Source organism: Mus musculus, chromosome 4, assembly GCF_000001635.26.
Source record: "Mus musculus strain C57BL/6J chromosome 4, GRCm38.p6 C57BL/6J".
In the NCBI taxonomy this organism is placed as follows: Eukaryota; Metazoa; Chordata; class Mammalia; order Rodentia; family Muridae; genus Mus; species Mus musculus.
In genome coordinates this window covers 63,693,662-63,719,535 of record NC_000070.6, presented here as the reverse complement: position 1 = coordinate 63,719,535, position 25,874 = coordinate 63,693,662, and the positions used below count along the sequence as shown (strand labels likewise).

General features: G+C 42.8%; 1 long non-coding RNA gene across 1 annotated transcript in view; it reads right to left on the bottom strand.

Moving 5' to 3' along the window:
• The window catches only part of Gm42294, a 76,794-nt gene extending 53,642 nt beyond the window's left edge, over positions 1-23,152 (bottom strand). The window contains exon 1 of the long non-coding RNA XR_881353.3: positions 23,101-23,152. This is a non-coding gene — a long non-coding RNA (predicted gene, 42294). The remainder of the gene's footprint in view (positions 1-23,100) is intronic.
• Positions 23,153-25,874: the final 2,722 nt, after the last annotated feature.

Genomic DNA, 25,874 nt, shown 5'->3' with positions numbered 1-25,874 from the left:
GGAACAGAGCCAATAAGCAGCACCCTCCCTGGCCTCTGCATCAGCTCCATGTTGCTACCCTGCTTGAGTTCCTGTCCTGACTTCCTTCAATAATAAACAATGATGGGGAAGTAGAAGCCAAATAAATCATCTCCTCCCCAAGTTGCTTTTGGTCACAGTGTTTCATCACAGCATTAATAAGCCTAATGCTGTTACTATTCTAGTGCTGTGAAGAGAGACCATACCTAAGATGACTCCTATTTTTTTAAAGAAATTAAAAATCATTGCAGAGGATTAGTCCATTATCATCTTGACATAAAGGAGATAAGTGTGGTAATGGAGCAGTAGCTGAGAGGGTTAGATCCTGATCTGAAGTCAGCAGAAAGAGAAAGAGAGAGACAGAGACAGACAGAGACAGAGAGACAGAGAGAGACAGAGAGAGACAGAGAGAGACAGAGAGAGACAGAGAGAGACAGAGAGAGAGACAGAGAGAGACAGAGAGAGACAGAGAGACAGAGAGACTGGGCCTTGTGAGGGCTTTTGAATTCTCAAATCCTACCCTGAACAACATATCTCCAACAAAGACGCACCTCCTAATCCTTCCCATACAGTTCATCAACTGAGTACCAAGCATTCAAATATATGAGCCTGTGTGGGCCATTCTCATTCAAACCACCACAATCTCTTAGGTGGAACACAGAGAAAATATTTTTTTTAACTCCCAGCTAATTCGTTCTAGTTGAATTTTCCATGCACCGATACCTGAGGCTATGGAGCAAGGCTATGGAAGTAGATAGATGTATGATCTCTCCTCTGCCGTGTTCCAGCTCTGAGACTCAGATAGCTGAACCAGTCTGTCTGCACTTTACCTCCTCCATCTACAAAGCAGTAAGATTAGGGTGATACCCTTGAGAGGCAAAAGGAAACAGTACACATGACAGCAACTGATGATGGTTCTGTCGAGATCCTTGGTCCCTGCTCAGTAAGAACCAGCTGTCACACTTTCTGAACATGACCCTGATGGTCTGTGGTCTCCTTCTCTTTTCTTCTGCACATACTAAATTACAAACAGTATGAAGCCATAAGGCCACAGTGGCATGTCAGGCTCTGCCAAGTGCCATGTGTGAGACGGATAAGGCTAACAGACTCGCCAAATATTTGCACTATTGAGTTGAAATAGAGAGTACAATAAGGGAATTACTAAATAATTGCCAAGTGATTGTGATAAAGGTTATAAAGGAAACAAGAAAGGCTTTGGGGATTTAAAAACAAAGACAGGGCCTTTATCACAAGCGACTCAGAGTTTGTATCCCAGACACTTATTGCACACTTCAAAGTTTAGGTAACATTGGGTTTGTGACCTCACAATACGATCATCGGCTAATAACAAGTGTGACTCACTCTAATTCCAGACCTTTGGGGGTCAAAGACCAAGGAGGCCAAAACACTGGCCGGCTGCCAGCTGTCTCTGGGCCAAAGCAAGTAAGCTGCACCCTGGGCTTGGCCCGCATGCTCCATTCCATGCACTTAGACAGTAAGTGTTTCTCTTACAGCTGCTGCAAGAAGGTCCAAAATCCCTTCTCACACAGTTATTCAAAAGCATGCCCATCTAAGCTTTACTTGCCATGCTCCAAGGATCTCTCTTAGTCTTTACCTTTGCATAAGAAAATGTAGTCTAAAATCACAAGGGAAATAGTAAGCTATGTTCCTCTTCCCAAGAGTTTTAGGGGTGGCGGTGGTTAGGAGATGGGCCCTAGATGACAGTGTCTGTTTAATAGAACGTAAAGAGAGGTTCAAAGAGGAAGAAGCTAAAGGAGTCATAGAATACAGGGGCTAAGCATGTCTGAATAGGCATACTATGTACCTAACCCTTAGATGTTTCCCCAAGGGGAGTATGGTCCCTGAACTAAAAGGTCAGAGAAACCCCACTGTGGAGACCTCACGCTAAGACTAAATCCCTAGAAGTACCTATGGCTCTGATGCAGACAGGCAGAGGGGAGTGGAGTCCAAGGCCTTTGGGACTTGCCATTCTCTCAGGGCAATCACACCTAGTCCAGCTATTCAGGGATGCAATGTATTTTGGAGACATCTATAATTCCAATCAAGTGTCCCAAGACAGACTAAGGTCTCAGACAGGTCACATTTATCCCCACACTTAATAACTCAGTAAGACTGACTTCTGAGGCTCATAGTGTTCTTATATTAGTCAGTTCTCTCTTACTGTGGCAATACACCTAAAGGAAACCCACTTCAAGGAAAAGAGTGATTAGGGCTCATAGTGTGTCATAGTGTGTTCACAACCCTCCATAATTCCAGTTCCAGGGGATCTGAAGCCCTCTTCTGGCCTCCATCGGCACCAGTCACACCTGTGGTATACAAATGTGCATGCAGGCAAAATACCCATGCACATAAAATAGAAAATAAAATATTATTCAAAGGTGGGGGAGGGACAGGGATAGATGCTGATTTCATCAAACAGATACTCCAAGAATTCTGTGGCTTTGTTAAATGAGAGATGAAACTCAGGACTGATAAGGTGGCTTTGTGATTAAGCACTGACTTCACAGGCCTAAATCTCTGAATTTGGTCCCCAATACTCACGAAAAGGTGTAAAAAGGTAACCCCAAAAAAACTAAGTCAAAAAAGTTGAATGAGGACAAAGGCACAGTCATAAAAGAAGATATAAATTTATTTATATGATAGCATGTCAACTCTATCATAAGTTAGTTTTTTATTGTAGTAGAAAAGCATATAAAATGTGACTGTGATGGAAAAGTATATAAAATATAATAAATTATAATATATAATAGAAATATAAGACCCAAACATAATAAAAACATAAGACCCCCCAAAAAAAAGTTGTCCTCTAACTTGCAAACATGTGTCATGGTACAAACACACACACACACACACACACACACACACACACGTAATACTACTACTAATAATAATAATTTTATTTTAAAAAATGAAGAAGGAAACCAAAATAAATAAATAAAAATCATACTGAAAACTCCTGGACATTTCCCTGTGCTTCCCCCACAGTCCCTGAAAGTGAATTCCAAAAGGTTAAGTGTGGTTTCACTACAAGTGTGGGTGTCAGTTTCATCAAGAAGGGAAGAAAAAGCCACTCACGGTGAACGTTGAGTCCTCACTCAAAACCACAAGAGAAGAAAATGAAATACAGCAGAGCAAACTCTGTGCTAAGAGACTCAGGGCCGATAGTTTCTTTTGCCTGTTTGCTTGTTCAGTCCATGTATCAGACCAATTGACTGTTGATTCAGCCAAGCCTAAGCTTCTAGGTCCAGGCATTTCTCTAAGGTCTGAGAAATCAGAGATAAAGAAGAGCCTGGAACTTTTGTTTCTAGCCATAACACATTAATGGCTAAACATCACAGTTCTATGTGACCTTGTCACTGTAAAACTAGACAACATACATGCAGTATCTACTTTGCTCACTTAATAGCAGCCCACACAGAACTTTGATCCTAAAAAGAAGTAAGTATCCAGCTTCTGTTCCCCCTTTACCACCCTTTTCTACCCATCTAGTTTCCTAACGGGAACTCTAGAAAGAGGAACCCAAAAGACAGCGCAGACTGTCTACAAGGTGAGTGCTTACCCACCTTGGGTTTGGGGGCTATGGTGTTAAGCTTGTATTAGTCAACTGGACACCATCTGGAGTCACCTGGGAAGGGAGTTTCAGTGGGGTACTGTCTAGATTAGGTTGGTCTATAGGCATGTATGGGAGAGATTTTCTTAACTGGGTTAATTGAAATGGGAAGACCCACCTTGAAAGTGTGTCACACCATTTCACAGGCTGGCTCTGGACTGTAAGGAAAGGAGAGAGCTTGCCAAGAACTGGTAAACATGCACTGTTTCACCCCTCTGTGCTCTTAACTTGTGGATGTGATCCACAGTTGCTTCAACAGTCACCTTGACATTCCCTGCAGAGATGAACCGTAACCTGGAGTGTGTGTGGGGTGGGGGGGAGGCAAATGAACCTTCCTTTCTATTTTAAGTTGTTTTTGTCAAAGTATTTCCATCTTTAACCTAATGATGCCTATCCCATAAGATATCCCATCAGAGGCTGTTGAGGTATTCATGGAGAAGCACACAAAGAAGGATGCTGGAGATGGAGAAGAAGGAGCTACAGAGATATTCAGACGGGACTAGGTACATACAGAAGTGTTGTTTAAAATGACTTAATGTTAAAATGTTTAAATGTAGAATCCTAGCAGCTTACCTACTACAGGGATAAAATGAAGCTATCACAAGCCATCACATAGTCAGGTCGCTGTAACCCTAGGAACAACAGAAAGGCCACATTTAGGAGTAGCCTACACTACATTGTACTTATCCCTATAAAGCATACCGTGAGGAGAAAGTTCAGTCGTGGAATATTTGTTTGGTATGCAAAAGCTTCAGTCCCTAGCCCTGGGGTGAACAAAGAAGCCTGGCATCTGATAAATTCTGACAGAATAAAAGAAAGACAGACAAACACCAACAATACAAAGTGATGGTTTGAATGAGAGTGACCTAAAAAACTCATATATTTGAGAGCATAGATTCCAGTTGGTAGAACTATTTGGGAAGGCTAGGAGATGTGAGTGGACTTGTTGGAGGATATGGGCCACTGGAAATGGGCTTTGAGAATAAAAAGAAAAAACTCATTCCCTGTTAGCTTGTTCTATCATTATCTGTCTGTCTGCTGCCTTCTTGCCCCCGCCCCCCCCCTCTCTTCTTCCCTCTATGTCTCAAGCTTACTTGCAAACTAGGATAAATATATCCTACTATACACTACTGCTACTGCTCTAGCACCATGCCTAACTATCTGCTACCATGCTACTCTTAATGATAGTCATAGCAAACAATGGTAGAAATAACTTCTAACTGCTTAACACATCTTAACACAGTTGATGAAAGGTTACATCTTTCATCAACTGAAGGAAGTGATAAGTGAACACAAGGCCCCACCCAAATCAAGCCATTCTGCACACGGGAGGCAAAACAGAGATTAGTGTGTAGGAAGGGAAGCATTGCAGGAACTTAGGCATCTGCAGAAGAATTCAATCTTAAGAATGTCATGGGATAAGAGGGCTCACGACTTTGCCAATCTCCCATCAGAAGGATAATCACTTCCACTTGTTCTTCCAGAGATACCCCTCACCTACCAAAAAGTTTTGGAAACTTTTTTGGGGAAATTTTTTTCTTTGGAAATTTTAACAAACAAATAAACAAACAAAAAAGAAAAACATGCTAGGGGTGGTGAAAATTCCACATGCAACTGTGAATTAAATGCAGTCCTGTTCCTGTGACTAAAATATGCAGGTTATGGTATATGCATGGTAGAGTGTGTATTGAATTCCTATCTTGGTGGTAAGTTAGAGTCTCAGTCAAGGAAGAGAATTTTTCCCCACAAGAGATGCTAAAACAAATGAACCAGAAAGAGAGAGAGAATATTCTATTAAGATGTTTACTCTCAGAAGAAAAAAAACATAATCAAAATCAAAATATACAGCATGAAAAACGATCAACTGAAAGATCAACTCTATCCATGAGATACACTAACACTGTAAAATATATTTAAAATGATTCTACCTAAACCTGTTACACAAATGATTTTAAAGGAAAAAGAGAGAGACAGCTTTTCCTCCTTAGAAAAGCCCTCCTTGTAAGAGAGTCTTGAGTACATGTGAACTTCTGATAGGTTGAGAATTTCACTTCCCAGGCACTCCAATTGGTGATAGCTATAAAAAGAGTTAATGTGAGAATAGAAGTTCATGATGCTTGGGAAATCATAACAGTGACTTCATCTTTAATAAAAGTTTAGTAAAGGTCGAACAAGCAGGAAACGTTGAACCCAAAAGAGCCCATAAGGTTTTTAATGTTTTGAATTTTGCCAATGTGAAAATACAATGCATGATTGATTATAACTAATATCTTTGACTTCACCTCTTGATCTCAAAGTTTTAAACAGCTGCCGTCTAGCCCTGTATGAAGAATCACGTGTCAGCTTCTGTCCCACACTAGAAACTGTAACATGAGAGAAACTAACAATGACTTAAGGCTGCAGAAAAATAACTCCCCTCTGCTCAGATTAGAAAAGCCACTCTGGCTGAGATGTCACATCTACCTATTACTATTGATAAATACAGTATCATATGAACCCAAATCCTAGTAGGCTTTCATATAATAAATACCTTTAGGATGACTCTAAAACACATGAGTGATGGTTAAGAAATTTAAATATTGAGAAGGGAGACATTAATTGAAGGATTTCTCCCTCAATTTCCAAGACATAGAAGGATGCTATGGGAACTGAGAGTCTGGGCTACTGACACAGAAACAGATGGGCATGCCAGTATGATAAAGAAGGGAAGCCAAAGCTACTCCTTCATTAAAAACTTCCAATGTATGTGTCAGAGATGGCATAGCATTCAAAGGTTTAAAGGAAACCTTGTATACAAATGATACTAGATATATGCCTATATATGCCTATAAAACCATATATGCCTATAAAATAGTCACACGCGCATCACAATATCATTTGAGAACCATAGGCCCAAAATATAAAAGCTAAAAAAGAAAAGATCTTGTCTTTTCAACCCTAGGATAAGCAAAGAGAACTTTTAGACACTGCATAGAAAATATTCCCCATAAATGAAAAATCAGATTTCAGAAAATACCAAGGATGTCTAAAGCTTAATTTAAAAATCAGACAACCCAATAAAAAGCAGGTGAAGATTTGAACATATGTATCACCAAGAATGATATGAAAATGACCACAAAGATGTGAAAATGTGCTTAAGAATATCAGTCATTAGGAAAATGAAAAAGAAGCCACAGTATGCCCACTAGACCAGCATTCAGCAGGAGTTCTCAACCTGTGGGTCATAGCCCTTTTGGGGGTCATATATTAGACATTTTTCATATAATATATTTATATTATGATTCATAATCATAGCCAAATTACAGCTATAAGGCAGCAATGAAGTAATTTTATGGTTAGGAGTCACCACAACACAAGGAGCTGTATGAAAGGGTCACAGCATTAGGAAGAGTGAGAACCACTGGCCTACAGTAAAAGCATGGGTGTTAGCTGATGTTTGGATATGGGGCAGTTGGAACCTCCACACGTGGCTGGATGGAATGTGAAATGGTTCATCCACATTACATACCTGTTGTCTGTCAGTTTCACGTGTATAACTGCCCGTGACCCAGCTATTTTATACCTACCTGTTTATTTCATTAAAAAAAAAATTGAATCATGTTCCCAAAAGAATGACTAGAAAAGGATTATTTAAAGTAGTCAAAAATGTGGAAAGAACTCAAATGTCCAAACTTCACATTTTCCATCTAGCAGGCTAGTGCTTGGCTTGTGACCACATGGGCAGATCTTAGAAACACAGTGTAGGGCGAAACCACAGACCCCAAGGCGTGCAGGCTGCATGAGCCCACTCATGTGTACATGAAACCAAGAGCAAACCAAGGTAATCGGCAAGGGCAGAAACAGGAACAATAGTCTCCTCTGGGCAGCAGAGGGCTTAGAATGGGAACAGATACTAAGAATTTTCTAAACTAAGAACCTGTGAGAAATGTGAGTTTTACACATGCACACACACACACACGCACACACACACACACACAGGCTCGAGCACATATGCCTCTTCACCTAGCCTATTCCTCTTAATCCAAGGTCTCAAGTGAAGTGTCACTTTCAACACTCTCTACCCTTCCTTCTGCCTCTCTACAAAGCTAGGGGACTCTGAGCTTCCATAAACACCTCCCTCTGTCAATCACTTTTTCATTATATGACAAAACTCCTGAGACCAAGACCTTAAGGAAGACTTATTTTGCCTCACAGTTTCAAAAGTTTCAGTCCACAGTCTGTGACTCAGTTTGCCAAAGCACGGTGCATCATGGTGGCAGAAGTGTGTAGCTTAAGGAAATGATCTGACCCATGGCAGCTAGAAGCAAAGAAAGAGGGAAGGGCCTGGGTTTCAATAACCCCTTGAAGGACATGACCCCAGTGGCCTTGGCCTAGTTCTTTCCATACAGCCTGACACCTTAAAAGTTTCACTATATCCCAGTTCTGCCACAATTTGGTGGCCAAGGCTTCAACATATGACCTTTGGAGATGTTTAAGAACACACACACACACACACACACACACACACACACAATAAACACAGACCCATTTAGAATGTTAATTCCAGGAAAACAAGAAAGAAGTCCTATTGTTTGTGACTAAGTTGACAATGGATCAATAGCCATAGTAAGGTGACAAAATTTGAGAGCTCAGCCTTCCAACAACACCCAGGAACAGATACCAACAAAATTGGGAGCTGGTGAATGACCTAACCCTTCTCTGGAAGGGAGAGCTAGAACTCACATACTTGGAGTTCCTGAGCGTGTGGAATTTTTCAATTCCACAGAGACCAGGAAACTGTGTTACCCAGAACCTGTTGTAAAACAAAGACCAGCTTTGTATTTGGAGTCACTAGCCCAAAACTTTCCACCATGTGACCTTTGGACAAATCCCCAGCATATGAACCAGGGTGTGTCTCCAGATACAAATAATGAAGATCTCCAGTCAGCCAGAGAACTCAGGGTAGCCGATATCTCAACCCTCCTAGTAATGACTCACAGAGCACTCTGAAATCAAAGTATCAGGGAAATGTGGGTCCCTGAGAAACGGTCTTTAAGGAAAAGGACTTATTCTGGTCCATTAAAAAGCAAAGCAATTGACATCTTTCTAAATGAAACCCCACTGGGAGGGGAACGCTTAAGAAAAGCACAAGCAAAAACCTTAGAAAATCAAGGGCTAGAGTCAAGCATCCAAGGTCCTTGTCTCCATTTCCTTCTTGACAGCGGCTCAGGGCCACCACCATGCATCAGTTGCATAACCATGGGCAGTTGCTCAGGGCTTTGACCTCGTCATGGCTAATATGAAGATAAAGATCACTTTGCTTTCTCACTCTGCATGACTCGCAACAGTAATTAGTTCCACGTGTGAACTTCCTAGCACACCTCAAGGGCTCCATGGGTGGCATCCATTATTGTCTTTAACCTGGAGTTCTGTTCCCAAGCACCAAACATTATCATCAAATCAAATGCTCTTACCCCCTTCTCCTTTTTTGTTTCTAATGTGAGCACTATTCTACTTATCAAATCCATCATGTGGACTAGGAGACCATTCATGCAAGTTAAGTTCATTTCAATTTTACTGCAAGGGTAAGACAAGAGTCCTGGAGAGAGTGAAGGATGAGCTGCCAGATGCAGCTCCAGACAAAGTTGCTAGCTTTGTGAAACCAGCGTTAACCTCCCAGATTCCAGAACAAAATGGAGCCTCTGAAAATGTGTTCATGGTCGCTTTATTGGGTTTGCATCCAGCCTCCCCCTCATCCTGAGCCAACTGCAGACATACGACATGCACTTCCACATTCGTTCCCACGCGCGTCCTCTAGACAAGGTGTTCACCCGGTACATACCATGCATATTCACACATACATGTTTACCTTAGTCCATTTGGACTATAAAAGGAGCAGGTGAGACCCAAGGCTGGGGCATAGGCACTGCCTCACCTATTGTTCTTGCAGTGCTGATAGGAAGGAAGTCATCTAATCTCTAAGGCCCACCCGGGGCTCTGCTCTCATTTCTAGAGGCTCATTCCTGGCTGTGGAGCAATGGCAGGCCAGGTGTCACTAATTGCAAATAAAAACAAAGCTTAGCATCTATTTATGTCTTAGCCTCCGTCCCGTTGCAGTGAGGAGACGCCATGACTAAGGAAACTCTTATAAAGGACAGATTTGATTAGGAGACAGTAGTCAGAGGTTCAGCCCATTCTCATCATAGCAGGAAGCATGGCGGCACACGTGGAGCTTAAGCTGTAGCTGGGAGCTATATTCTGAGACACAAGCAGAGAGAGAGAGAGAGAGAGAGAGGGGGGGGGGAGGGGGAGGGGGAGGGGGAGGGGGAGGGGGAGGGGGAGGGAGAGGGGGAGGGGGAGGGAGAGGGAGAGGGGGAGGGAGAGGGAGAGGGAGAGGGAGAGGGAGAGGGAGAGGGAGAGGGAGAGGGAGAGGGAGAGGGAGAGGGAGAGGGAGAGGGAGAGGGAGAGGGAGAGGGAGAGGGAGAGGGAGAGGGAGAGGGAGAGGGAGAGGGAGAGAGACTGGTCCTAGCCTGGACTTCAGAAACTTCAAAGCCCACCCCTAGTAACATAGTTCTTACAAGGCCACACCTCCTAATCCTTCTAATCCCTTTAAAAAGTCTCCACTTCCTGGTGATTGAGCATCAAATATATGAACAAATGGGGGCCATTCTTATTCAAACAAACCGAAATTTCTTTATCCAGGTGATTGTAGATGCATATTGCACACCAGATTTTAGGGATCTGAGACCCAGTGGTACATGGGACAGCCCGGCTCCTTGCTCTCCAGAAGCTAGTAGGCTAGTTGTCTTGCTCACTATAGAGCAGGAAGAGACACTGTCCTAAAAGGACGTGCACTGCCCTGCTACTGCTTCAGTTAGGAGACCTGACTTTGACTTGCTCCACTCTTAGAAGTTCTATCTACAGTTCAGTACAGATCATGCTTGCATAGTAGAGAGATATGGCGTTCTAAACATGCACAAATTGGATTCATTTACTTATTTGATGTTTATTGTGCCCAGCTCTGCTCTAGGCACTGGAGATGTTAGCAGTCCACAAGAACGGCAACGTCTCTCCCTCCATGTCCTGTTTCAGTGAGATAGACAAGTAAGAAATTCTTTTAAAAAAAAAATGCCTTTATTGAAGAAGCCAGTGGTCTGGGGAGATGTTTATAATAAGATGACCTGAAGGGAAAGGAAGGGACCATTCCATTCACAGGGCAGGGAAGAGGGCCTGACAAGCAGACAGGACAAGTGAGGCCATGGAGCACAGAAGAGGCTTAGCCTGCCTCAAAACAGCAGAGACCTTTCTCTTCTGTGCGCTGCCTGGGACTGCAAGCTCTGGAGAGTGAGGACCCCGCCTGTGCCATCAGTGCTTGGCATGGTTCAAATGAAACTCTGCAGAGCAGAAGACAAGCACTTGATAAACACTGACTGGGTGACTGAGATGAATGCATTAACTTAAAATACCATCAAGCCGGTGGGGCCTCTCTGTGGATGACAGAAAGATTCATCTTTTACATTCACCAGAACATTCTAACAAGGGATTCGAAATCTCCGTTCCTCAGTTCAGATATGCTGAATGAATCTGCCTTTAGCTTCTTCAGGTAAGAAGCTTTTCCAAGCTGGGCAGTGGTGGCCCATACATTTAATCCCAGGACTTGGAAGGCAAAAGCAGGCCCATCTCTGAGTTCAAGGCCAACCTGATCTACAGAGAGTTCTAGGACAGCCAGGGCTAAACAGAAACATTGTTTTTTGTTTGTTTTTTTTTCTTTTTTTTTCTTTAATTAGGTATTTTTCTCATTTACATTTCCTTCCAATGCTATCCCAAAAGTCCCCCATACCCACCCCCCAATCCCCTACCCACCCACTCCCCCTTTTTGACCCTGGTGTTTCCCTGTACTGGGGCATATAAAGTTTGCAAGTCCAAAGGGCCTCTCTTTCCAGTGATGGCTGACTAGGCCATCTTTTGATACATATGCAGCTAGAGACAAGAGCTCAGGGGTACTGGTTAGTTCATATTGTTGTTCCACATATAGGGTTGCAGATCCCTTTAGCTCCTTGGGTACTTTCTCTAGCTCCTCCATTGGGGGCCGTGTGACCCATCCAATAGCTGACTGTGAGCATCCACTTCTATGTTTGCTAGGCCCCGGCATAGTCTCACAAGAGACAGCTCTATCTGGGTCCTTTCAGCAAAATCTTGCTAGTGTATGCAATGGTGTCAGCGTTTGGAAGCTGATTATGGGATGGATCCCTGGATATGGCAATCATTAGATGGTCCATCCTTTCGTCACAGATCCAAATTTTGTCTCTGTAACTCCTTCCATGGGTGTTTTGTTCCCATTTCTAGGAAGGGGCAAAGTGTCCACACTTTGGTCTTCGTTCTTGAGTTTCACGCGTTTAGCAAATTGTATCTTATATCTTGTGTATCCTAAGTTTCTGGGCTAATATCCACTTATCAGTGAGTACATATTGTGCAAGTTCCTTTGTGATTGTGTTACCTCACTCAGGATGATGCCCTCCAGGTCCATCCATTTGCCTAGGAATTTGGGCTGGAGATATGGCTCAGCGTGTAAGAGCACTGACTGCTCTTCCAAAGGTCCTGAGTTCAAATCCCAGCAACCACATGGTGGCTCACAACCATCCATAATGAGATCTGATGCCCTCTTCTGGTGTGTCTGAAGACAGCTACAGTGTACTTACATATAATAAATAAATCTTAAAAAAAAAAAAAGAAACACTGTTTTAAAAACAAAACAAGGAGAACCTATCCCTATCAAATCTTTAAATTTACTGCTTCAAGAGGCTTAAACTCTAAGAAGGTGGGATTCAAAAGTATGGGTTAGAAAAGTTGGTAAAATGCTTACTGGGTCTGCACCGTGAGGTTCTTGTGGGAACATGAGATTGAGCTCTGGAACCTACATAAAGTCAGACACCCTGTACCTAGTGCTTAGGAACCTTAGAGGATTCCTGGACTTGCTAGCCAGTCAGCTGAGCTGAAGCAGCAAATCCCACATTTAGTGAGAGGCTTTGTATGTATGTATATATACACACATACACACACACATATATACATACATATACATAATACACATAATAGAGAGCAACTGAGGACAGCATCAAATGGTCTATGCACACACACACACACACACACAGATACAAGAGGAACTTGATAACATTCTTTTTATTCAAGGCAGTTGAACTTAATTCAGGAAATCCATGTTTCTATGGAAACTGCCGTCATCAGATTTGTATTGATAGAGCAAGGTGGTGAATGCCCTGCTCCTAGAACTTCAAAAAGAAAGTAGTAATTATGCTGTGAGCCTCAGATCTTCTCTAAAACATATTACATATGCATTTTGCATAATGTTAATTCAGCAATTTGTTAACATACAGAAGACCATAGACTGCACAGCTGGAGTTTCAATATGTTACTAGCAGAGCCTTTTACTTAAATGAAATGGTAGGGTAGGGTATAGCTTAGTGGTACAGCACTTGCCTGGCAAATTTCAAGCCTTGGCTTCAGCCCCAGCACCTTGAAAAACAATGAAATGTCAGCAGCTTTTAAAATGCAGTGAGCAGTGGGCAATGGGCAGGGTGCAGAGGGCAGTGGGCAGGGGGAAGGGGATAGGGAACATTGGGCAGTGGACAGGGGACAGTGGGCAGGAGTCAAGGGCAGTGAGCAGTGGACAGTGGGCAGGGGACAGTGAGCAGTAGGCAGTGGGCAGGGGCAGTGGGCAGGGAGCAGTAGGCAGGGGGCAGTGGGCAGGGGGCAGTGGGCAGGGGCAGTGGGCAGGGGCAGGGGGCAGTGGGCAATGTACAGTGGGCAGGGGGCAGTGGGCAGGGAGCAGTGGGCAATGTGCGGTGGGCAGGAGGCAGGGGGAAAGGGGACAAGGGGAAAGGAGGCAGGGGGCAGGGGACAGGGGACAGGGGACAGGATCCCAGTCTACCATGGTACGTCCTAAGAACACAACAGGTCTTGTGGGATTCTGCAGGTGAACAGATTTAACTGTTGGGCCTCTAGAAGGTCTCAGCCCACATTTCCTTTAAGAATGTGAGCTGAAGGTGATTCCATCATTAAAAAGATACAAATGGACATTGTCCACACAGCATGCTCAGCAAATAGAAGATGTCAATTCACTAAACAACTAGCGGTCCCAGTGGAGGTATAAATGACCATGTTCATGGGTGGGTCTCCAGATTTGAGTCTTCCAAAGAAAGGCATTTTCTGAATCCAAGAGCCAATGTAGATAAAGTGAAGCTGTTCTGTTGAAGAATCCTGGGAGAAAATTCCAGGAGTTTCCCTCACCCCAGTGCAGCCTCCCCTAATTTCCTCCACTTGTCTAGAGACAGAGTGTCTTCACCCATCCCTAAGATGAATTCCAGGCATGATCCTGCCCTACCTACTGCTGAGAGGACCACCTGGAGGTCCATGTTTAAATGTGGCTAGCTTGTAATTGTAGGTAAATAAAGAGGTGTGACCATGATGAAGTAGGGCATAGGTTGGATCCTGAAGGCAAAAAACCACAAGATTGGGCTTTCCAGTCATGGGAACAGTGTGAAGTACACAGAAATAGGGAGGGGAGCTGGTTATTTAGAGGAGAGGATTTTGCTAGAGAGAGAAAAACATATAGCAGTGGTGCAGGTTAAGTCAAAACAACTTGTAGAACTAGGCTGTAGACCTCCTGAACTTGGCCTTCATGAAGAGCGGGGGTGGGGGAGAACTGCAGGCACATAACAGCAAGGCAAGCTGGAGCTTCCAGGAGACTGCTCTCTGCCAGCTTGCTTCCTGCCAGGGTGGCTCACTGTTTTCCATTTACATTCCATCTTATTTACCTCTGGGTGGAAGGGAATAGAAAAAGAATTCAGAGATGGGAATGAATACTTATTTAGATGACTACACAATGTGTGCTGCGTGCCCAGTGGTTAGAACCATCACAGTAGGCAAAACAGATAAGGTCTGTGGACTTGGGGAGATGGTATTCTAGTGGACAAAACAGAGAACGAGCCCAACTACTCCATAAAGACCAGAAATACAGTGTTGGAGTGTGACGTAGTGGTATAAGCAGAGAGGAACCAACTATAGACCAAAGGTAACAAACACATGCAGAGAACGGGAGGAATAGGAAGACTTTAACATGTGAAGCAAGAGCAAGAGCTCAAGGAGTCAACCAAAATCCAAAGACATGGGAAGGGAAGGAGTAGGCTATAAGGTAAGATGGGATGACAGGAGCCAGAGCAAAGAGATTCTGTATAAAGAAGAAGAGTTGGCTTAATGCCCACAGCCCACAAGCATTAAAGCTAAGCGAGGTACTACTGATGGAGGCGAAGCTATATTTTCAAAGATCAACATGTGGGCAGACTGGAGAGTAGATTGTAGAGCTGCAAGACTGGCAAGAAGAACGACAGTTTGGAGATTTGTTGGGATGATTTCAGGCAAGATTAGATGAGGTTTTGCCCTATATATGCAGGAAAGGGAAGTGTTTTAAGAGGTGATGCTGCTGACAGACCACATCAATTGGTACTCGAGAGGATATGAGGGTTTGGCAACATGAAGAACATCTGATAAACAGAGTCTCAAGGTGGTGGTCACTGAGTAACAAGTACAGTTTATCATCTCTCATGATTCCATAGACCTTGTTCCACGAGGTACTGGGTAGGAAGCTGGGATGGTCATCTGTAATTAACCAGGCTAAATTATCTGACATGACCCCCTCAATGGCTTGAATTTGATGCTGGCTATTGGCTGGTGCTTAGCTTGGTCCATTAACCATAGCTTTTATACATGAGCTCCCCATGAACTTTGGAGGTCTTAAGACATCTCAACTAGAGAAAACAACAAGTCCCAAGAAGGACCATAATACCTAGGCAGAAGCTGCAAGGATCCTTACAGATAGTCTCACAAGTCCAAGAGCTCTGTGCCTACTGCATCCTAATGATGTAACTAAACCCAGAATCAAGGAACGCAGACATAGACTCCACCTTGCAATAAAAGGGAGTTAGCAAAGAATGTGTGGTCAGTTTTAAGCTTCCACAGAATTGTTGTCTGGTTAGGAGTTCATTGGGAGGATTTTAAGTGATTCAGAGAGAAGAGAACTCTCAGATGATTCATAGCTACATGCATTCAAACTAAAACTTAAAAGAGAGAAAGAGAGAGAGAAAGAAAGAAGTCCCTCACTTAATAAGCTTAACTTCTAATTTATAAATCTACGAAAACTAAAAGCTGAAGTAATAATTCAGTGGTCATAAAAAGAAAACAGTAGGGGAACTATAAGAACATAGGAATTAAAAGTTACAAATGGAAGCCTAGGAAGTGGCTCAGTGGTAAGAACACTTATAGTACAAGCATTAAGGACCTGAGTTCAAATCCTCAGGGTGCATGTAAAAAGCTGGCTTGGCAATATGCTGGCCTCAGCAGTGAGGATAGGGAAGACAGGACAGTCCCTTAGGCTTGCTGGATGTCAGCCTAACTCCAGATGCAGTGAAAGACCCTGTCTCAAATGAATGAGATGGGATGTAATAAAACAGGACACCTAACCACTAGCCTCCAAAGATGTACACATGGGTGTGCTCAACAAACACCACACACACACACACACACACACACACACACACACACACACACACAAGTTTGCAAATATAAAAACTGAGCTCTCCATAAGACTGTTGATGATTGAGGTACACTATGACAAAATAAATATTTTGAGCTTACATGGAGCAAGAATGGTTGGGTTTTGGGGGTTTTTTTTAGATTCACTTTTATATTTACTTGTGTGTATGTATGTGTTCCTGTATATATCTATGAGCACACGAGTGTGACTATCTGAAAAGCCAAGAGGTGTTAGCTCCTTGGTGCTGGAGTTAGAGGTGGCTACGAGCCTCCCACACGGGTTCTGCGAACTGAACTCTAGTCCTCTGCAAGAACAGTGTAATCTCTTAACTGCTGAGAGACACCTCTCTAGCCAGAGTGCAGATTTTTCTTTCAGAAATCAAAACACTAGGAAACCTATTAACAAATTTGCCATTAAGGTATTCTGACAAACTGAGGAAAAATGCACACAGAGTAAACAGGCAAAGAAAATAGCCAAAAATACATAACAATACATTGAAACTTGATTGGCAGTCGTCCCCCACCCAAAAAAAAAATGTTGAGATGATATTTTTCCAAAACCCTGATGGGAAGTGTTTTAAGTGAGAGCACCTAGGTCAGGTAAGAGACATGGGGAGTTGGTACTGCTCTACATCACCACATCATATTACTATATCACTACATCACTACATCACTACATCATCACTACATCAGTACAGGATGTCTGCTTAGGAGCATGCCTGTCAGGAAAAAGACCACAGCAGCAGCCCTCAGAAGAGCCAGCTGCATAGGATGCAGTGTGGTTCTGTGAACACATGGTTCATTTCCCTTCTCATGAAGCCTGGGCCTGTCCCTTCTGTTCTCTCAGAAGGCTCTTAAGCCACTTGGTCCCTCCATGGGAAATTCCTGCTTGCCATTCAAACCCCAGTTCAGGTGTCAGTTCCTCCAGGATCTGTCCTCAAATTCACTGTTCTCCAGATTCCAGCAACACCACTTCTATGCCTTCTCAAGTCGGTAGCTGTCAAACTATAAGGTAACAATCCAGGCTTCTGCTGGGAGTCTTTAGCAAGCCATTTAAATGTCTTTCTGTCTCTTCACTTAGAACTGAAAACCACAGCTATTCCAAACAGCTATTAGGAAGACCACAGAACACCACATTTCAAATTATTGCTGCTTTCATCCTCAGCCCTGTCTTCTGGCGCTAGAAAACTGGGTCTCTACGATATGCCACCATCTAAGTTCTACTCCTCATACACTCAAATACTAATATCGTCCCTTGTCTGTTATTATAGCTTAGCTCTTTTTTTTTTTTAATTTCCATCTCATAAAGTAGCTCCTGTCCCTGTCCCCTCAAACTCATTGTGCAGATTAGGGTAAAGGATATTGAAAACTCGGGTGCCCATTGGTCCATTACTGTTCTTCCCATTCCTCTCTCTGCCCACTGGACCATTACTGTTATTGTCCATTCCCCTCTGTGCCCACTGGACCATTACTGTTATTGTCCATTCCCCTCTGTTCCCATTGGTCCGTTACTGTTCTTGTCCATTCCCCTCTGTGCCCATTGGTCCGTTACAGTTCTTGTCCATTCCCCTCTGTGCCCATTGGTCCGTTACTGTTCTTGTCCATTCCCCTCTGTGCCCATTGGTTCATTACTGTTCTTGTCCATTCCCCTCTGTGCCCATTGGTCCATTACCGTTCTTGTCCATTCCCCTCTGCTGCCAGAGTGAGAAGAAAACTCGCTTACTGTAGAGTGTGTGGGTTCTCCTTGTTGCTCAGAACTCATTCTCAGTTCTGTCCATGGGGGACTGTTAAAAACAAGTTGAGCTATCCAGGATCAGGGTTCTCTGACTCCCAAACCTCTTGGAGGTTTCCTTCTAGGGACCAGATACAAGTTCCTTAAAGAAGCAAGATATGATGGTTATTTGGGAACCAAACTCTCCCAGCAGCAAGTGTGGTAGGTCCTACGAAGGTTTGAGCACCCCTACCATTCTCTCAAACATCCAGTCTCTGTCTGGACGAAGGTTTGAGCACCCCTACCATTCTCTCAAACATCCAGTCTCTGTCTGAATCTATTATCACAGCACACATTCTCTCTACTACAATCCCAGCATACCTGATAACGTCTCGTGCCAAAAAATATATACTCTGACTTGAACTATTTCAATCACAAGGAGGTAATAAGGACTTATCTCAGTCTGAGTGCTTTGTGGGACATTAAACAGTGGCAAACAAAATAACACCAGAGAGAGTGACTCTCCAAAAGGAAGACTCTAGTCCAGAATTTCAAGGCATTGTGTTACCATTTATGGGTATGGGTTGGGTTCATTTTGTCTGCCAATTAAAGAATTAAAAGGCAAAGGGGAAAATCTCAAGCACAACCCGCAGCAGCAGGGAAAGTCTCAGACTTACACAGCAGGCAGAATCCGCAAGCGAAGAATGCTTTATTAAAGGTGAAGTGTGCAGACACAGCGGGGGTTGGAGGGAGGACCCTGCACAAAGCAGAAGGCCAGCTCCAAAAAGGGATATCCAGTCTCTCCTGGAAGACGGGGCTTTTAAGTGTCAAGGATGGACTGGAAAGGAGGTCTTCTTCCCCTAATTTGGGAATTGATCAGTTTCAACAAAGAAAGGGAAGCCCATGGCTTTGAGTATAAATGTTCCTTGGCCCAGCCTTGAATTTACCTGACGAGCTTGGACCGTTCCTAGGGTGGAGTGGAATGCTAGGAGGAGGAAAAAACTCCTTCCTCCTCCCCATGCCCCTGCCAGTGCTCGATTGCTGCCCTAGCCCCTCAGCTGTAGTATAGAGCATCAGTAGCGGAGAGAGTGGTGGGTGATTTCAAGGAAACAACAGAAAACCAAATTATTTTTTTAAAAAACCCAAGAAGGGTTATATAAGTTGTTGTGAAATAATTCTCCATGACTACCAGGATCAATAGTGAAGGTGGCCTGAGGACAAATGAGTAGAGGAAATGCCTGGCCAGGGATCATTATAGAATTCTCTTTGTGCAAGGTTGGAAATTCAGCGCTTTTGTGATAATCCCTGTCTTACAGACAAAGGTGCATGGGGACCCTCCCTCTGTGGCCTTCCCAGGCTAGGTTTCATCAAGGTGTGAGGCTCAACCTTGCTTGCATTCCGACCATTTTTATAATGGTTGCTGTCCTTGTCTCAAGTAGGGACCCCATTCACACAATGGAGCTGTGTATTGTTAAAGCCACTCTGATTTATTTACCTTTCTTTCCTCTTTGAGGATTTAGCACATGTGTATGCTGAAGTATAACCGTACCCACCCCCATCCCATCCTCGTTTCTCTGCAACTGCTCCTAAATCCCCCTCCAACTCATTCTGGGTCCCTCCCCACACTTCGTGTCCTCTTCCCCTTTTTCAGTAACCCACAAAGTCCAATTAGTGCTGAGGCAGAGAAAGTCTCCCTCAGTGAGAATTCACTCCACCCACTCAGGGAAAAACAACAAAGAAAAAAAACTCTTTAATAAGAGTATGTGTCCAGTTCTGGATAATGCCCTAAGAGGAACCAGCCATGAATAGAAATTTTTACTAATTTATACAGACCTTAGGTTTATACATAACATATACACTGTCATCCTTAAATCTCTTTCAGGTCTCAGCCCCAGCTCACACTTTGAACAATTTAAGTAGAGTCAGGAGACTGCACGTCTGGCCACTTAGGCAAGTGAAAGATTTACAAAGAAAAGATATTATCAGAGTTACATCTTAACTACACCAGTGCTGTTCTTTTCAAATAGTTGTTACTCGGAGACACCTGGAAGAATTATACTTTCCTGATAAGAGCATGGGAAACTTAATGGAAGGTCAGAACTGGCTGGTTGTGACGGGTGCTGCCCCAATTAGAGTCATGTTATTTGATAAGGGGATGGGCCTAATGGCTGGTTGTAAGTCAAGGTTGTCTCTTTTTTGTTATGGGAATGGAGCCTAACCAGTGGTTAATCATGGTGAACCTCTCCAAAGTGGAAGGAAGAATCCCAAAGTTAGTTTCCTTGGAGAGAGGGCACTGAGCCCCTAAGACTGAGTAGAAGTTATCCTGGGAGAGACATGGGGATACAGGAGGATGCAGTGTGTTTCACTAGAGATGAGAAGAAAAAGCAAAGGGCACAAGGCTGAAGAGGTTGGTGGCTCCAGACACAAGGTGCCTCATCAGAGCATTTGGATGAATTTAGGCTCTCTCTAGAAGGCCAGGAGAACCATAAACATTCACAAAAGAGAAGAACTCTGTATGCTTTCCAATTTGAAAAGATTACTGTGACTACACTCAGGAGCAAGGTTAGAGTTAGAGAGACCTGTAGGCTGCTTCTAATATGGGAGAAAGATAAGGTAACAATGGCCTGGACTAAAGCATTGGCAGAGTGATGGAGACATGGAAGAGCATTATCCAAAAAAAAAAAAAAAAAAAAAATATTTTTTTTCGAGACAGGGTTTCTCTGTATAGCCCTGGCTGTCCTGGAACTCACTCTGTAGACCATGCTGGCTTTGAACTCAGAAATCCGCCTGCCTCTGCCTCCCAAGTGCTGGGATTAAAGACATGCGCCACCACTGCCCAGCTATAAAAGTTTTAAATATATATTGGAGAATGATAGAAAAGAAAATGAAATGTAAGCTACAAGAAAAGAAATGTAAGCAACATGCAGATTTTTGGCTTAAGTAATTGACTGCATGGTAGAATCACTCTCAGACCTATAAAGCCCCAGGCAGGAAGGAAGTTCAGCTCAGGGGATAAAGAGACCCCATCTTCAGTATCCTACATTATGTAAGCTGAACAAGGACAATAATAGACACACTAAAGCAGAAAGGAGAAAGCCTATGAAGCCTTAACCCTACCCAAAGCACTACAGACGCTAAAGACTGCAGAGAGCACAAGGAATGGCCTTTCCCAGGGAAGAGCACACAATTGATTATTCATCTAAATGGTCAAACCTGAACACACACAGGCAACAGTATACAGACTGTAGGACGTATCAATGCGTTTAGGAATATATATGTGTATACACATGTGTAAGTAACAACAATCAGTGAAAAACAAGGGGCATGAATATGAAAGAGAACAAAGAAGGGTATGTGGAGGAGTTTGGAGAGGCGAGAGCAGAGGGAAAATATTATAAACTCAAAACGAAAGCATTTTTAAACACCCAGTGTTATTCATATGCCATTGTGCCTTCCTTGCTATACTGCGAACAATATCTAATTACGTTAATAAAGATATTGGTGGCCTGTGAGTTGAAGGGTCATAAAACCAGGAAATAGTAGTGCTAATAGAGAACTCTCCTAACAATTGTATATGTGCATTAAGTGTGTGTGTGTGTGTGTGTGTGTGTGTGTGTGTGTGTGTGTGTGTTATTGCTGCTGCTGTTGTCACTGCTATGGATGGGATCATCCACATGTATATGCACATGTATTCAGGCAGAAGTAAGATCAGCCTTGAGTATAGTTCTTCAAGAGGCATTCATTTTTTTTTTTAAACACTGTCTCTCACTTGGTCTAGAACTCACCAACTAGTGTAGGCCAACTGGCCAGTTAGCCCTGAGGATCCCCTTGTCTCCACTTCCCCAGTGCTCAAAGGTCACAAGAAGGTGCCACCATGTCTAGCCACCATGTCTAGCTTTTCATACGTGGGGACTGTATAAACTGATGACGTGATTGCGCCATGGTATGGTTAAGGGGAAGGTTTTTATTGTAGAAATAAGGGAGAGAACAGAGGAGTCCAGAACAGAGACAGAAAGTAGCAGCCTGGACGTGGCCAGCAGAGTGAACCTAACCAGGGGCAGTAGCAGAGGAGAGAGATAGTGAGAGAGAGAGAGTGGAAGGGAGAGCTAGAGAGGAAAACAGTGTGGGCAAAAGATAGAGACCAAGAGCAAATAGCCAGAGAGCAGGGTCGTAAGGATGAGGAGCTGGAGGGAGGGAACCCCATGAGATTGAGAGATTTCGGGAGTGGGGAGGTAAGAAGAGCTGAGAAGGACTAGAACTCCAGCATGAACTCCACAATGCAAAGCAAGTACTTCTGGCTTGGAGGGAGCCTGGACGCCAGCATGCGTGCACTTCGGTATGGTAGTAGGCACCAGGGATTAAATCTAGTCATTTGCCCCTTCTGCAAAAAATAAGAGAAATGGCTTTTTTTATTTTTCTTTGTGATGGAAGTGAATCAGCTTGACCAGTTCCTGAGGAATGCTGGCTTTTGTCTAACTGCCAGGACTGGGGGAAATGACGTTTCCTTTGGTCCTGACACAAGTACTAGGGATGGAACTCAGGTCCTCATGCTTGTGTAACAAGCACTTCATCAACTTAGCCATTTCCTCACCCCCTCTCTTCACAACTCTTTAAAAATAATAATTGTTTATTTTATTTTATGTATGTAATGTTATGTCTGCATTTATGCCTGTATTGTATCCAGTGCTCATTGGAGGCCAGAACAGGGTGTCAGATCTCCTGGAAGAGGGATTATAGTCAGTAATGAGTTGCCATGTAGGTGCTGGGATGGAACCCCGTCCTCTGAACGAATATCCAATGCTCTTAAATACTGAGCCATCTCCCCTGATCCCTCTTGACCATTCATGAAAACAGACCCCCATCAAATTAATGGGACAGCAACAGGTCAAACTCCCAAGACCAGCACTGAGCTAAATGTCCTTCCTTATTAGCTCTTTTGGAGTTCCCACTTCCATGGTCAAAGAAAATCTAAAGAGATAGCACCCATAGTCATCTCTGTTCACCTCAAATTCCCCAGCAGGCAGAGTTAAGACCTGAACTTCCTTTATCTTCACGACACAAATTGCCAGCCCTTCGTCCACGGTTAGTGGTTGCTGTATGTAGGAAGGTAGCATCAGGAAGAATAGCATTTCCCCACCTACTCTCTAGGCCTCACCTCATACAGTCCTGTGGCAGATGTGGTCATGGTAGCACAGCAATGTCCACTGGTCCTTGCTTCTTCAAACCTTCGTACAAAATGGAAGTAACCTGTCACCACCATTTTTATGCTCATAACTGGGCCTACTTAACCCAGTGTCTGTTACATCCCAACTTTTGGAGTCCTCATCTGATCAACCACTGGATGTGCTATGGGTCCATCATTACACCGTACACAGTGGAAAACCTGGTGCTGAAGAGGTCATATGGTAGGGTTTGTGTACAAGGCCCACATGAAAAGAACAAATAAAAAATGTGAGGAAACAGGGCTAGCATGGTGGTGGCTCGGTAACCAAAGGGCACTCACTGCCAAGCTTATGGCCCACAAGGTTGGAGAGTATTAACTCCTACAAGTTGTCCTCTGGCCTTCACATGAAGACCACAGCATAAGCATGTGTGCATACGCATACACATACATGTATAAATAAGTGTAGTCTTTTATATTAAATATGAAGAAACCAACTAACACCTTTCTGTGCTATATACTATACAGAATCTTTCCATTTGGTATCTCATCCCATCCTAACACAAACTATAAGACTGAAATTATTATCTACATTTTATGTAGAGTAGAAGAAAAACAACCTAGGTAAAACCAGCAAGGCTTGGACATACATGTGTTCTCTCCTCCATGCTCATATATAGATGACACTTCGCAAACTACCTGCCTGCTAGGTATGGCTATAAGTTTGAGTTCTACCTAAAGGAGTGTTACTTCTACAGAAAACTACATAATTGAGTATCTGTCTGTCTGTCTATCTGTCTGTTTCTATCTCCATCTCTCTATCTCTTTATATCTCTATCTCTTTCTCTGTTTCTTTCTAATTCTCTATTTCTATTTATTTCTATCTCTTTATCTATCTCTTGATCTCTATCTCTTTCTATGTCAATCTCTCTATCTCTATCTACATCTCTCTCTACCTTTCTCTATCACTATCTCTACCTCTATCTCTATCTCCCTTCCATGTCATATCATATCAGGAGAGCCCTGGAAGCAATGTATTGATCACGGCGACTTGTTTTAACCTGACTTCCTGGATCCTTGCAAAGAAGAAGAGCCTCACTCTCATCAGACCTTGGGTGAGTAAGACATAAACGTTTACTATAATAAGGCACCAAAATTTAGAGATTTGTCTACTGCTTTAGCTAGCAGCATTTAACAAATACAATGTGCTTCAAGTACATCAAATTGCCTGTACAAAGTTAATCAACTACAATCAGTAAAAACAGATCGAATGTCATCCTGCCTTATTTGAAGCTGCTCTCTCACAAATTTTACTTCTGTGCTTGTGAGGTCTGGGGAGGTTTTCTAGAGGCAAATAAGCAACTTTAAATGGCCACTTTCTTGTAGATTTATGGTGTACATTAAATGGTTTAACACATTGAAAATAACTCTGTACAGTGACTTTCAAATATTAGCTGTTGCTAACCACTGGAAAATTCTCAATGGCATATGTGTTCATTGTAGTGTCATTAATATCAGTGGGAAATGTAAACTTCTAAGACATTACATGAATGTAAAAACTATTATATATGTGGAAAAGGAATACTAATGTCTTTTAAATAAGGTAGAACATGAATGTTGATCTGTAAAGAGAGCCATAATTTATTTTAGAACTGAGAAATTGAGTCATTTCTCAATTTTTAGTGGAACAAGGCATTACTTGGTTTCTATATTATTTATATTATGTATATAGATGTAGATTATGTATATAGATGTAAGTGGATAGATTATAGGTAGGTAGATGATAGATAGATAGATAGATAGATAGATAGATAGATAGATAGATAGACAGACTTAGATGATAGAAAAAAGATGATGATAGATAAATACATAGATTATAGGTACATATACGATAGATAAGAAAGGTAGATAGATAGATAGATAGATAGATAGATAGATAGATAGATAGATAGATAGATAGAGCTTAAGGCTCTCTTTGTGTGTCCAGGATTTCTATAAGAAATAACAGTGTAGTCTGGAAAGACAATGCAGGTTCTTTAAAGGCAGAGTGAAAGTTCTCATGGATTCATATGGCATAGAATTCCCACCAGGTGGAAAGTTACACCCTAAAACACAAAATGGTACGACATTAGCCAGTTTTTGAAATCCTGAAAGATGTGATTTGAGACCACAGAAAAATCCATAAGCCAGTACTGCTTCAGGCTTCAGTAGCCAGAGCCTCAAGGCTTTAAGCACCTGGAACCTTGAGACTTTAATCGCTCTTGGCGTTCGCTGCTGGCAACACTTGGCAGCTACTGAAATCCTCTACTGCTCTGCCAGTAGCTTCAGTACTGGTGGCAGCAGACATCAGGCAGGATCTGGCAGTGGTCGTCACATTCTCAACCTTGACTACTGGGACCAAATTAGCATACATTGGACAAAAGCAACCGGGAAAGATCTCAGAATAAAGGGTGTGCGTTGGAAGTAAAGACAACCTTGAGCTAGACAATCTCAAACAAGGAGTAAAATCAGTCTTTGACAATGGTCAAGGAGATTCAACGGTCCTTTCAGAAGAAAATGTAATCCCTTTTGGAGGAAGGTAGAGTCGTGCAGCTTCTGTCACTTCCACATCCAGCACCTGATCAATACTGTCACATGAGAAGATTTTTAAATGGAAAAAAAAACAGATTCAAATACAATTCATATATTGAATTTATGGGTAAAGACTCAAAGAGACCGTTTTAGTGTGTTCATGTAAATAAAAGAATAACTGATAAAGAATTTCAGCA